Raw genomic sequence first — 15,368 nt, 5'->3', positions numbered from 1 at the left:
AGGAAAATAGCTTGGTCCTTCCTTCTGTGTTCTGAGAAGGACTGTGTGAACCCAAGGAAGGCACTTTTTGACTGACTGACTGACAATACTCACAGCACTGAGGCCCCAGTGACATGCTGGTTGGACCTAGGTCTTCCTGTTTGGACGTGGTAGAGCTGGCTCAAATTCAACCCATTTAGATTTGATCTTTTTATTCCTGAATGATTTACCCAAGCTTCAATGTTTTCAATGTGATATGTGTGTATATATATATATATATATATATACCTAGTAGTGGATAATGGGATCCACACTTGACTGCTTAAGAAAATTGACCATAAAACCAGTGTCTGCCACTTTTTTCCAGCAAGAAGTTCCAAGGAAAGGGATTGATTCCATCTGTAATTACAATATTAGTTTTATTATAAACATCCCAACCTGGATTTAAACACGAGTATGTGAGTAGCAGCACAGTATACATAGGTACTGGTAGGTGCCTTTTCTGTAACTCAAAACAGACATGTCATGTTTTCCTTAAGAGCAGTCAGGTAGAATGTAGCTATCCCTTTATCACCGCCAGCATTTCCTACCTGGACCAGGCCTACATATTTATTGGTTTTAGGAATAAAGTGGACCTGTACTCAGCTGTATTTGGTTAAACTTGATATGAATGGATGGGAAGGAAAGGTACCTTTCAATCCCCAGATCCTTTACCAGCCTAGTGATAAGACGTCCATTCCTCAGTGTATTGTAGCAAGGTATTCTAGCCTGTGAGCTGGGTTAATTTACACCAGCTGCTAGTCCTGTATGGACTGGGCAGACATAACACTGAGACCCTGGGAGGCTCCTTGTGTGTTGCAGAAACCCCTGGCCTCCCCTCTGGAGCAACCTTTCAGCCTTCAGGGCTGCAGAGACAGTACAAAGCATCTGAAGCTCAGGACCTAGCATTTTCTCTTTGAATATTTCATATTTATTTTTCAAGGTATGAACTATTTGCTTATAAAACTAATATGACCAGAAGAATAAAAATGAGCACTGACTCTCAGATTTGACTTTTTTTTGACTCTGTTCAACATAACACATTCTGTAGACTCAGAAGAGGAGTGCACAAGCAGCACCTAAGGCAAGGGTTTTGAAACTGAGCACAGATGTTACTTCTGTTCATTTGGGACCAGAACCTATTTTCAGACAGGGAGTGCAGATGTATATTTATTGATGTATATTTATTTTATTTTGCTGTTTAATTTTAAGGTACTTACTGTCTTTTCCCTGGCAGCAGGGTGTTGGAGAGGATGAGATTGCAGACTCAGAGGAATGACCCTTCCCATTCCATTTGCCCTTATTTATAAGTGATGGCCTCCATTTATTTATTTATGTATTTTACTGCTCAGGAGGGTGGGGGACACTCCTCTCTGTTCTGTCCTTCAGGCAAGTTCACTGCGTCCACTGTATTTCAACAGGAGCTAAAGACCTGGTTCTACTTACCCTCCCCCAAAAGGTCTCTATTAATTGTTTTCAAATGTTGGCAGCCACGTGAAACCCTGCCTAGCAAGTCTGGCTCCTTATATGATTTTTATTAAAATTCACTTTGCACACAAGGCACATGAGATTTATGGCTGAAACTAATAGGTTGGTTCTCACTAAGACATAAATCCACGGGCTGTTTATTGAGGCTCTTGGACATTGAGAACACAGGTAATTGTTACTGTGAGTGTTCAGCTTAAAAATAGTCAATCATGTCTCTAAGGAAATTTGTTTAACTAAACAAACCACATAAGCTTCTGAAAAATTACTTTATCTATGATGGTGAATGGAAGGGCTGTGCTGGGTAACTTCTGTATCTCATCTGCACAGTTTAATTTCACTCAGAACACTTTTCAAATTTTCCTCTTACAGGGTGTCTTACATTATAAAAAGCAAATGTAAAAAGGATCCCATTCATTTTCACTCCGCATATTTGTTTCAAATATTCTCAGTTTAAGCACAAGAAATTCTACTTTCCTGCTACTGACTCCTGCAGACTCCAGATGAGCTTTTGCCCATCCAATTCACCTTGGCTCACTCATGATCACAAGCTACCTTGCAAACCCAGTGGACAAGTCTGATGGACAAGTGATGCAGAGTCCTGACACATCCTCTTTGGGTCTGACCACTTTGCCATGTGCAAACAATTGCCAGCTAGACTTGCTGGTGAGCCAGCTGGGCTCTGGAAGCCATTTAGATGTGTTAGCTCAGAACTGTGCCCAAGCAAAGCACTGCTTCTCAACATTACGTTACTTTTCAGCAGGACTCAAACCTGTCTAAATGGCTTCCAGCTCACATCTGGTTTGCAGCATGTCAGCTCACAAGGGGAGAGGCAGGTAGCTCATGCCACCTGAGTGGATTTTTTATTCACTGTTGTGCTGACAATGTGATTGTGAAATGAAGACATGGACAACCTTCCTGCCCCAGTGATTAGGTTACCCAAAACAGGCTCCTAGCATCCTGAGATGACACAGGGCATCTTTCCTCTTCAATCACCCTTCCAGAAGGATGTGATATGGGTCTCACATAGGTTCTGTGTCATATCTTCCAGCCTTACGTGAATCACTCAGGCACCCTAAGATGTCTGCTACAGCCCTTGACACCTTTATTTATGCACTGTATGCCTCAGTAAAATATCTCAGATGGCTCCTAAAATGTAATAAATAAATAAATAAATAAATAAATTGTCATTGCCTTTTTATCATTTCATGACCATAATGAACTTTTGAGACCAGGTATGTTTATTATCATGGTCATATCAAAACCAGCCCAAACAGGTGAATATTTCATTGCCTGTTACACAAACACATGGGAAGGCACAGACTCTGAGTCTACTGATGTATCAGGGAGTGTTTATGATATGGATAAGTGTCGTACCAAAACCAGTGTAGCCACACCAGGGCTGTTTTGGCTCCTAAATAACTAACCATTCTAACAGATGAAGTTTAGTAGCTTGGCACAGTGCTGTACTAATACAGCTTGTTTTAGGAATCAGAGCTAATATCTCTGCATAACAACTGCTTGAAGGTAGATTTGGACTCTTTTGCACCATGCTGTGATATGCAAAGCAAATCTGCCCTACAAAATAAAGATAAATGGGTGCATGAATGTCTACAGTGTAGCTGACTATATTTTTAGGTTGATACCTCATTCATTTTAAAATGGTATGTAAATACTGAAACCCCCCCAGACAGCTAAAAAAATACCTAAAATTCCATAAATTCTTTAGCAGATGAAGAATTAGAATGAATACAGACTTTACCAATTTCAAGGAGTTTTGACACACCTTGATGTTTGTCAATGTTTGTCCTCAGTTTCTCATGCATCCCAGTACTGCTGTTAAACACAGACACAGAAGTAGACGTTTTCTGAACAAGTAATTTCTCTCTCTTACTTCTTTCCATCTCTCCCTAAGTCTTTCCTTCCTGACAAGCTCCTTCTCCTTCACTCCCTTTTACAGCATTTGCTTAGTAGTCTATCAGTTATCTAAATCTGTTAGGTTGTTGTTTGCCAATGGAGTCTCAGCGCTCTTGTCTGATCTAGTGACTAGGTCAGCAAGGTTGTGTGTCCTGGGGACTTGGGGAACTGTATGGAGGTGACCTCTGACACCCATCAAAGGCTGCACCGCACTGTTTGGCTCCTATCAGTTTAATCAGCTGGCTCATTCCCGTTCCTTTACCAATAGTGACATTGCTTGCATCCCTCACAGCCTGCCTTGCAGAGCGCGCAGCCCTGCGTACACGCTGCTCCTCCACACTGTGTGGCTCAGACACTTGGGCCTCGTGCAGTATCCGACACGTTCTTGTCCTGAATTACCTCTTACAGAGGGCTTCCTTCATGCTCAAAGGAAGGGCAACAAATAGGAGGCTTGCTTTTATTTCAGAGACACAGAGGTCAATATTATTCCAAAAGTTTTTGTGGCAGGTTAAGGAGATGCTCCAGCTGTAAAGTCCAGTACTCTATTGCCTGTTTCCAAGAATTAGAGCTGTGTAAAAAATAATAAAAAAAAATAGACCACATATAATAACACATAACATTTCCGTGAAAATGTGATGAAAAACACAGAAAATTTTGCAGAAATCTCTCCACTTTTACCTAGCAAAAATAAAAACAAAGAGAAAAAAAGCAAAACACAACATTAGTCAATTAAAAATAAAAATAAAAATAAGACACCATAAATATATATATATATATATATATTTTTCCCTGCAGTTTATAATGTCATGATTTATCAGGAAAGCTAAAGAAGCTGTCACAGGTCCCTCATTGCCATGTGGGGAACACGTACCCTGGACAACTTGATGCAGAAACTCTGAAACCCAGCTTCCCAGCCTCTCCACACATACATCGTGGCCATGCCTGGGCCTGCCAGGGGATGACATCAAACATCAAAGAAATGAGAGCAGCACAAACATTCAAAATGTGACAGCACTACCCCTTAATGTCTACTCTGGGCTTTGCACAGGAAAACTTCTCCTCCATGATTTTTCAGACAGATTACAATGTAAAGACACTCTCATGTGGTGGATTATTTCCTTTCACCCATCTGTAAATCTTCTCCCATGAACTATCAGAATCTGAAGATAGAGAAACAAGGCTGTCTACTGACACTGCAGCCCTCTGATGAAGCAGCTTGCTTCCCTGTTAGATAAAGGATGTAGCATTATGCTCTTCTGTGCTTCAGTCATGCAAGTGAAGAACCACCTGGAAATGGAATAATATTCCAGGTGACTTTGGGGCAGAAAGCTGTCACTGCCAGCACTGCTCGTTCAGGTGCCAAAAGGTACCCTACAGCATACTGTAAAAACTATCCAGAATATAGTGCAGCTCGAGACAATACCAAGCAAGGCTCGGATACCTTGTCTGCAGTGGAAATATAGTACCATGCTGTGTGGACATTGACACAACAGCACAAATGCACTTAATTGGAACAATATCAACTAAACCAAAGCAATATAGGCTATCTTGGCAATATTTTTCTTTGCAGACAAATGCTTAAACCATCTCAGCTGAATACATTTTTTGAAATGCAAGAGAGGCAGAAGATTATATGAACCACAGCAGCTAATAGCCTTTTCATTCATCACTGAGTCTTGCAAAAAGAGTCTGAAGTGATTCCTGACAGGGATAAATTCTGTTGTATAATGTGAGGATCAGTCCTGTAATCCTTGCTAAATCAACACCTCCCATTGCTCCCATTGAGCTTTATACCTGTCCTGGGAGAACAGGAAGAAAAGTATTTTTTCTTCTGTAAATGTTATTAAGAAATCTTCATTTTCTGTACTACTTGTCCTGCCTCCCCCAGTCATTACTATTCACTCTAAATTCTGATGTGGCAAACTAGATTAGCAATCTCATTATCAGCTGAATTTGTCTGTCTACTCCAATTTGCTTGGCAATGACCTGTTAGTACTAACTATTAAGTTTCTTTCCATTTAATGAATATTTTAGCCACTCAGCCTTCACAAAATACACTATTTAAAATGTGGTTTTATGCTTCCATCAATAACTAAGATAAAGTGTATAGAATGCTAATATGAGGAAGTGTTACTTTGCATTTTGATGTTGATGCTTTAGCAAACTATCAAAATATGAAACATGCACTGTTTCACTGAAGTTAACAGCTTTTTTTAACTTGTATTCCTGTTGTGCCGGAGGTTCAGCTGTTATAGATTATGAAGCTTCTCAAAAGATGATCTACCTCTTTTGATGTATAAACTACACTTTTTTTTTTTTCTGCCTTCTCATTCCCTCCTCTGAACTGATCAGATTTCTGCAGTTAAATTCAAATCCTAGATGTGAATCATCAAAATAATGGATTATTCATAGTCTCTTAAAAATTGAATTGACTACCTGGAAAGTATGATAAGCCTCAATGATTATTTAATGTTTTTTGTCAGTATATGCCAGAGTCATTGTTATATAGGAAGTAAGCAATATTACGTATTTGGGAAACTAAGGCACAAAACTGTATACTCATGTCAGTAGCAGCATCATGACGTGAACAACTGTCTATCACATCCCAAATTTGGGCTCTATTCTCTGATTCACCCTGTTGTAAGAAAGGAAGGAATGCTTGTTTAATTCTATCACCTGTTTTAACTTGATAATATAGATTGAACCAATTCACCATGATCATAAGTGAATTTCTTAAAAGCAGTTTTAAAGTCACTTTTATTTTCTCTCCTTTTTTGCCAGGAGGAGCCAGGTTGGCTTTGTGCCCCTGCAATGCTATAAAAGTAAATGTGGTTCCTGTCAAGCCCAGCTTTACAGCTGTGCAAAGCAGGTACAGGGGAAGGGAACATGAGGAGGAGAAAGAGAAAACCAAGACCACTGCAAACTGCAAGTATTCAGCTTTCTGTACCTGTCCCATTTTTTCCATTAGCAAGTGAGTAAAAGAATGGAACTCCATCCTATGTGGTATGCCTTTAAAATGGCAGATGGAAATCAGTTACCTCAAGTATCAGAAGAAAATCCTCCTTCACCTGCAAAACAGGCGAGTCTCAGCTTTATTTAGTTAGCTAATTACCACAGAAAAAGTTACATGATACCAGCATACATATCTCAGTTGGTGTAATATGTTACACAAAAAGGAATATTATACTTTAATAGCTTAATTAAAATCATATATAAAAACTTTGGCTCTAGAATCCATAATTTACCTTTCTAATGGGATTTTCAACAGATTTTTCTAAAAATTTATAAACTCTTAAAAGGAGGAAAGGGTTTTAAAAATGATGTTATTTTGCATTGTTTTTAGGTTATTTCCATTTGTGTGGGGATTTTGTTTTTGTTTCTTTTAAAATACACAGCTGAAATGAATGGAATGCTTCACACTAAAGACCTTTCAAAAGACACTCATGCTTTTGTGTTTCATTGTCATAACGTGCTAATGCTTCTTCAAGGGATTGATGGAGGATGCAGTCTGTATAGTGCGCTTTTTTAAAAGGACTTCAAATTAAAGAGATGATTCAGTAATATAATAATTACTTTTCATGTCCACATTATTGCTGCTTCTCTGTTTATTACTTCTTGACATATAGGTCATGTTCTAATATTTTGTACCAGTGCTGCAACACAAGACTTTATAGAAAGTGCCCTTTGATCCAAATTATATGCCCTTTATACATTAAAACAATTAACACTGAAGTACTTTATGAAGCATCTGAGTAGTTATGGCTGTATGGAGTATCAGAGACACTAAGTCATTAAATGGAGCCATACAGCCTGCACAGAAGTCAGAAACAAATCAACAATTTAGGAAGGCTTCTCCCCAAATTACAAGTATGGATTTTAGGGTTGAATACTATTTTGTCCAGATATAAGGGGATGGTATGCTTCATTTTCTATCCATGTTTAGGGATCAAATAAAGCTTCTGGGACTAAAATCAGAAGGCATAATTAGGCAATTTCATTAATGTACTGACAAGATACTGATGATGCTGATATAAGGTGCTTCAGGTATCCACAGTAGTCAATGGCACAGAGGCTAGGGAGGTAATGCATTCCAACTTGCTTTCCTCTATCACAATGGACTTGGCATTGCAGTAGCTATGCTGTGTAGGAGATCTTTAAGAACTGTGGATTAAAAAATAATGACATGTTAAATAAGGAGGAGCATCTTTATTTGACACCCTCACTTGGGTGTTGTATTAGCCATTATTTAGATAATCCTTGGTCCCATGTCAAGATAAAGGAAATGGATCTGGGAAAGCAATTTCAAGGGCTGTCTGGTTAGAAATGAGCCAGAGCCACTAATCCCATTTTTAAGTGTTTGCCTACAGCAATTATACGCTTGGGCTGTTAAGAGTAATGGGACAAAACATAGCAATACCTGGAACACTCTTGCTTGAAGCAGGTACAGTTGGCATCAAGAAGCTAAGGCAGAGATTCCGAGATGTCCATTACATGCCTTCCTTCATTCATCAGACTGAAGAGTCATCCAGTTCCCAGTGAGAACTCCTCTCAGTCACCACTTAAAGCAGTAGCAGATAGGACTTAGAAGTTGCCTTCAACTTGATCTAATATATTTTTTACAAGAATAAGTAGAAAAATTCTGTTGATCAAGGGCTAAAAAAGGAATCTGTCTTGTTTCCCAGAGACTGTATATATTGCTTGCTATACTGTCACTATTTTGGAGTAAAAGTCAGCCCCACCATCTAATATGTGTGGCAAATATCGATTCTTAGGATATGGGAGAAAAAGAAGGGGAGAGAATCAGAGAATGTTAAAGTCATCTAATTAAATTTCTAATCCAGGTTTACATAATTAAGCAATAATGACTATGGGGAAGGGTATTTCCTGGCAGTTAATGACCGACTGGAGGATTTGAGGGCTTGAGGTAAAGCCAAGTGTTCTTAACACTGTCAGTCATTAATTGCCAGGAAATGCCCAACTCAGGAGGTTATTACTGCTGTTATAAACCAAGAATAGAAAAATATAAAGAAAAAAGACAGTAATTACCTTCTTAAAGTGTTGAAAGCTGAGCACTGAACTGCCTGTCGCTATGGAGACAGAGTTTTATTTATAGCATCGGTCCTTTGCTGGCATTTAAAGACTGCCCCGGTACCCAAAGGAGGGCAGGAGTTGGTTCTCGGGGCTCCATTAGGTATATAATTGGTAATTTAGAACATCAGCTCTGTGCCACGGGCCACATAACATCTGCAGACATCAAGAGTATCACAAAACTTTACAACACTGATTACAAAATACTGGCAGCCACTCAAAACATTTTATAGTTACACATACCTTCAGAAAGCATTTCCAGTAGTTCCTGCTTTGATCTGCAGAGTGTGTGTCTCTAAATAGGATCCTTGTAATGTCACATTCTGCTGTTTCCTAGAAATTAAGTACTTAGGGACCAGATCTTTAAAAGTGATTAATGCCATGGGTCTACTCAGCCAGACTGTGATTGCTAACCAATTTTACAATTGCGTGACTCAATTGATTTCATTGGAACTGCTCCCGATTTACACAGGATAATATAAAGAAGAATTTCAGCTCATTGTGTATGACAAATGCAAAATTCAAAACCTCCTTCCCACCTTCTTTCAAACCTCTGAAAGAAATTATTCAATACCTGATTTGTAAAGAAACTAAAAATAAAAGTAATTTTGTTTGTTTAAATGTTCTGTTGCTTTTTATGGGATGGAGTTCTTGAAATTTGACCAATGATTCAATGAGCACATTCTTCCAAATGAATTGGTAAAAAAAAAAAAAAAAAGTAATTTCTACCATTTGACTAATTTAGAACAATAATTATAATAATTATAAAAGGAGATCCAATAAAGGGCTTGAGTACCTAAATTAAGATTAAAGCAGAACTGAAGTATCTGATGATAAAGTGGAAATCCAAAAAGACTATCATTGCATTTTGACATCTCACCAAATTCACTGATGATATGACTGGTAAATTCTGGCTCTGTGCACATGCAAAGCCTGATATCTTTGATATTCCCACAGCAGATGAGCCAGGCGTCAATAGAATAATTTAATTTCAAAATACAGTGAGATGAAGAAAGTTGGTTTCTGCTCCCATCTCTCCTCCACTTTGTGTAGCAGCCTAGTAGTATGAATACTCTGCCATGAGCACAAGAACTATCCAGCCTCAAACACTGAACCTAGGTCTCTCTAAGCTCTGCTGAGTGCTCAGACCACCATTACATTGTGGGTATTCCTTCTGCACTTGATTTCCAACCCCAACAATGTTGCATTCTTTGCTGATTGCAGCAGAAATCAATGGAGTGGTACCTGTGTTTCCCCATTTGGCCATATTTTAAAACACAGGCCTGGGCCTTCTGAAGCCAAACAAGTCCTTATCTCAAGACTGATTTCTGAAACATGGATCTTAAGTTACCTCTTCAGATGCAAGCATAGAAGTATTTACGCTTCAGAGAAGGGTGTAACTAATGCCTTTCTCTACTCCCTTACAATCACAGAATCGTTCAGGTTGGAAAAGACCTCTAAGATCGTCAAGTCCAACCATTAACCTAGCACTGCCAAATCTACAACTAAACTATGTCCCTAAGCACCACATCTACACTTCTTTTAAATACCTCCAGGGATGGTGAGGTATTGGAACAGGCTGCCTAACCACTTCCCTGGGCAGCCTGTTCCAATGCTTCACAACCCTTTCAGTGAAGAAATTTTTCCTAATATCCAAACTAAACCTCCCCTGGTGCAACTTGAGACCATTTCCTCTTGTCTTATTGCTTGTTGCCTGGGAGAAGAGACTGACCTGCACCCTTCTACAACCTCCTTTGAGGTAGTTGTAGAGAGCAATAAGGTCTCCCCTGAGCCTCCTTTACTCCAGGCTAAATAACTCAAGTTCCCTCAGCCTCTCCTCAAAAGACTTGTTCTGTAGACCCGTCACCAACTTTGTTGCCCTTCTTTGGACACTCTCCAGCACCAAAATGTCCTTCCTGCAGCAAGGGTCCCAAAAAATGAACACAGCCTCACTAGAGCTGAGTACAGGAGGACAGTCATTTTCCTAGTCCTGCTGGCTACACTCTTTCTGATACAAGCCAGGATGCTGTGGGCCTTCTTGGACACGCAAGCACACTGCTGGCTTGTGTTCAGCTACCTATCAACCAATACCCCCAGTTCTCTTTCTGGCAGGCAGATTTCCAGCCACTCTTTCCCAGCCTGTAGCATTGCATGGGGTTGTTGTGCCCCAGGTGCAGGACCTGGCACTTAGCCTTGTTGAATCTCATACAGTTGGCCTTGGCTCATCAATCCAGCCTATCCAGATCCCTGTGTAGATCCTTCCTACCCTCAGGCAGATCAACATGCCCTTCAAACTTGGTTTTATCTGCAAACTCACTGAGGGTGCACTTGATCCCCTTGTCCAAATCCTTGATAAAGAGATTAGAGAACTGACCCTAATGCTGAGCCCTGGGGGACACCAGTAGTGACCAGCCATCAGCTGGATTTAACTCCGTTCACCACAACACTTTGGGACCAGCCACCCAAACAGTTTTTTACTCAGTGAAGCATAATTCTATCCAAGCCATGAGCAGCCAGTCTCTCCAGGAGAATGCTGTGGGAAATAGTGTCAAAAGCTTTACTAAAGTCTAGGTAGACCACATCCACAGCCTTCTGCTCATCCGCTAAGCACATCACCTTGTCGTAGAAGCAGATCAGGTTAGTCAGGCAGGACTTGGCTTTCAGAAACCCATGCTGACTGGGCCTGATCACCTTGTTGTCCTGTGTTTTGCATTATGGCACTCAAGATGATAAGCTCCATAACCTTCCCTGGCACTAAGGTCATACTGACAGGCCTGTAGTTCCCTGGGTTCTGCTTCTGGTCCTTCTTGTAGATGGGTGTCACTTGTACTAGCCTCCAGTCAACTGAGACGTCCCCAGATAGCCAGGACTGCTGATAAATGATGGAAAGTGCCTTAGTGGTCACTTCTGCCATCTTCCTCATTACCTTCTTGTGGATCCCATCTGGCCCCAAAGATTTGTGTGTGTATGTGTCTAAGTGGTGTAGTAGGCTGCCAACCTTTTCCTCTTGGATTATCATAGAATCATTCAGGTTGGAAAAGACCTCTATGGTCATCTAGTCCAACCTTTAACCTAGTACTGAAGTCCACCACTCAGCCATGCTACTAAGTAAAATGGGGGCTTCATTCTGTTCTCTGTCCCTGTCTAGCAGCTCAGGGGGCTGGGTACTTGAAGAACAACTGGTCTTACTACTAAAGACTGAGACAAAGAAAGCATTAAGCGCTTCAACCTTTTCCTCATCCTTTGTCTCTATGTTTCTCCCCACATCTAACAAAGGGTGGAGATTCTCCTTGGTCTTCCTTTTGTTGTTAATGTATTCATAGAAGCATTTTAGCCAGATGTTGCCTAGAAGCTATATTAGTTCATGCCCTGTGCCATACTGATGTGTCTGTGCAGCTCCTAGATTGAAGTGACATGTATGAGCCAGAGCTGAGCAACGGCAGAAAGAACATATCCTCACTGTGATGACAAAAGTATCAGAGCCACCTAACCCTCGCCAGAAGCTTTATAGAAAGCTTATACACTAAACACATGACATCTATACTCCATCCTGGGCACCAAACACCTAAAACTCAGAGGCTACAAAACCTTCATTAGGTTTAGGTGACACTAAAAGCCAGTAAAATCTATACTTTCCAAATTACTCCCCTACTGTCTCTATTCAAGATTGATGTTGCAGCATCTTCACTGTAAGCTACAGTCCAACAGAATCTAGGCTGTTTCTTCCCAGTTCCTGGGTTTAGTGCCTCAGACTTACGAAATGTATAACTTTACGCAGAGCTGACATTTCTTGTATACTGGTGCATGAGCTGACAATGTACTGGATGATGTACCAGGAGAAATACCTGTAACAGTCGATGCAAAGCCAGAGCAGAGGCCTCAGTGATGTGCTACAGTGAGGAATGTGCTTCACGATGGGATTCTGTTTTGAACATCGTGTTGTGGCTTCTCTCCTGCTCCGTGATCTCACAGAGCAGACACAGCTGGCTGGCAGATGTGGCCAATCAACCTTATCTTGTACAAGAAGTTGTGGAGTAGTGAAGAGGTTGTGGTGCTGCCCTGTGAATGCATAAGATACTGGCCTATATGAGGAAGAGAGGGAGGTGAAGATAGAACCCGTTGGCTAACTCTCAGGAGAATCAGGAGGGGGGAAAGAAAGGGTGATTTTTTTTCTTTAGGTCAATGTAAACTCTTGGCCTTTGGGTCACAATGTCAGGTTTTCCTTTTGCATTATTAAATCATGATAGATTCCAGATTTCTTGTTGATTTTTTCTCTTTTTTCTTATAAAGAATGTAACAGAACTCTATCATTCCATAGCAGTTTTATCTCCAATAGCTCAATTCTCTTTATTATATCCTTTCCACCTGACTAGAAAAAAGAAGGTCTGTCCTACGTATAAATAATCTAAAATGCTTCTGTACAGACCATTCTCCTAGCTCTTGCTTTGATTGTTTCACTCTGGATTCTCTCACTGTCCCCTTCTCTGTTTCATAAAATACAGGAAGTGAAATATAGCTAGAATATTGGAACAAGCCTGCAATCCTTGCTGCACAGTCTTCTTGGTAGTTGTAGCTAGGAATATAGAGTTTCTGTAGAATTCATTCTTCGGAAAAATGAGAACTAGCCAGTGTGTTCACCAACACAACTAATTGACAATGTGCTTTTACCTTTTTACAATCCCTATACTTATTCTAATGACCAAATACAGTTGTGAATACTGTAAAACATCTGAGGAGCTCACGGCCAAAAGCAGTAAGACTGCAGCCATATGTGTCCTTTCATAAGAAACAGGAAGGAAAAACTGGACTTGGCGTTTACCCGCTCGAACCAGGAATGTCAGACTGTCAGCAATGATCCCACACTCTTTGCAGATTCCAGATTCCCCGGCACACATCAGGTAGTCTGTTTCACGTCCTTTCAGGAAACTTCTACAAAATGACAGCTGTATTATTAGTTTTTGGATGTGTTTAGATTAGTTTAGTTCTGGTGCTTAGATTGGAGAAGCAGACATACAGTTATTTCCAAGGGAGGGCAAAAGACATACGCAAAGAACCAAGGAAAACTGTTAAAGAGCCTCATGTTAAGATGCTTATATACAGAAACAACCAGAAATTTGTAATTGAGAATTGAGTTCTTCTCTGCTTTGCAGGCTTGTGGACTGGCAACACATCTCCTTTGTATTCTAGTTTACAACATGCAAGAATTTAGATACATGCTCAAGTTTGCTCAACGTGAGCATTAGATCTGAGTATGAGAAACTTTCGAACCCCGGAGATTATTACAGGTTCTACATTTCTCTAGTAAAAGTTTTAAAAGCAACAAATTATAAGAAACTAAAAATAACAGTTAAGAAGGAAACAGGCATTGTACTGTTTATGACACTTTGTTATTCTGTGACATAGTTCATAAGGGGAACAATAAGTCAATATTGTAAAATGTGATTAATTTAGGATCTATTGTATACAGATAGAGCACAACATTGCATAGCCTAAGGGTCAGCATGTTTCTCAACATTTATGATAAACTTTATCATTTTATAGCTAGTTGGATGCCTATCATGAACTTTTTAAGCAAAGATAAACAAGATAACGATCGTAAATACAGAGCAGCAGAGATTATCCCCACACTTGGCTCAACAGCTAAAAATATGCTGCCTTTTCTCTAGCACCATGATAAGCTGATTGCTTAAAAATGGAAACATTCAACTTTTATGCAAGCTTCATATATTAACAAGCTTTTTCATCAATTTTTGATATTTTTTGGTCCCTAAATATAATCATTACAGGCAGAGTGATCAGGGGTATAATGATAACTATTGTAGTCTGTCTGTTATCGTCTACAAAACTGAAATGCCACAGCCACACTAGCCTGAGTGGGTAAGCAGGCTTGGCAGACCTGCTTTTGTATTGGCAAGCAAAGAGTATTAGAACTGAGGCAAACCTAGAATTTTTATTTTATGAGGTTTTCAGCATATTTGTTTCACAATTGGCCATATAACCTTCCAGATTAAAACAAAATAAACAAAATACATGAAAGAAAATGCCAGAAAAAATATTTTAGGTTGAACAAAGCATTAATTTTAAAATAAGTAATTTGGCTCATTTTGATTTTTCATATATATTGTAGTACTATCTAAAAGAGAAATAAAGAATTTTCAGAATCAAAACATCTAATTTCTTTGTTCAAGCACTGTTGAAGTGGTACATTTCAGTATTTTAAGACTTTCAGTTTTTCAGTTTTTGTTTTCACAAAGCAAATGTGAAATAAAGACATTTTTGTAAGAGTTTCACTCTGGAAATTTAATTACAAGGAAATGTGAATTAACATTAGAAAATTTTGTTTAAAAATTACTAAGTGATTTCAACCAAAAAAAATTTTTTTTTTTGATGGTCGCTTTTTTATTGAAGAGAAGAACCCTTGCTTATTGGACATATTTTTTTTCACTAATGTAAAAAAAAAAAAGTAGATCTTAATGAAAGTTTTTCCCACCTTTTTCTCTTTCATAAAACCTTTTCCTCTTTCAGAAAAATCTATCGTTCAGTTCAAAACACATAATGTATTTTCCCAAATGATACATTTTAATGAAAAAAAAATGTGGTGGGAAACACATCTTATATTGGAAAACAAAAATAAAAAACACTTTATAGTAGATCACAAAATTAAGGATCATCACTAAATTAAAGAATATGAATGGTATTGGTTTTTGTTTGTTTGTGTGTTTGTTTTGTTTTGTTTTAAATGTGTGATAAAAGGGCAGACTCAAAAATAGGTCATTGGAATTTCTAAAAGGTATTCTGGGGAGAATATTAGCTCACCAGCTGATTTAATAATCAGGGAGCCATTGTTAGAATCACAGAGT

The 15,368-nt window shown here is 39.2% G+C and overlaps 1 long non-coding RNA gene across 1 annotated transcript; it reads right to left on the bottom strand.

Annotated features, from left to right (window-relative positions):
- Positions 1 to 7,049: 7,049 nt before the first annotated feature.
- Positions 7,050 to 8,451, bottom strand: LOC308193785. Its single transcript, XR_013949918.1, has 2 exons — positions 7,838 to 8,451; positions 7,050 to 7,581 (listed from the first exon to the last, which is right to left on the bottom strand). It is a non-coding gene; the product is annotated as an uncharacterized lncRNA (long non-coding RNA).
- Between the last annotated feature and the right edge of the window lie 6,917 nt (positions 8,452 to 15,368).

Source organism: Anser brachyrhynchus (genome assembly GCF_964034855.1).
Source record: "Anser brachyrhynchus genome assembly, chromosome: 4".
In the NCBI taxonomy this organism is placed as follows: domain Eukaryota; kingdom Metazoa; phylum Chordata; class Aves; order Anseriformes; family Anatidae; genus Anser; species Anser brachyrhynchus.
The sequence above is the reverse complement of the archived record's forward strand: the minus strand, read 5'-3'. Positions and strand labels throughout refer to the sequence as shown.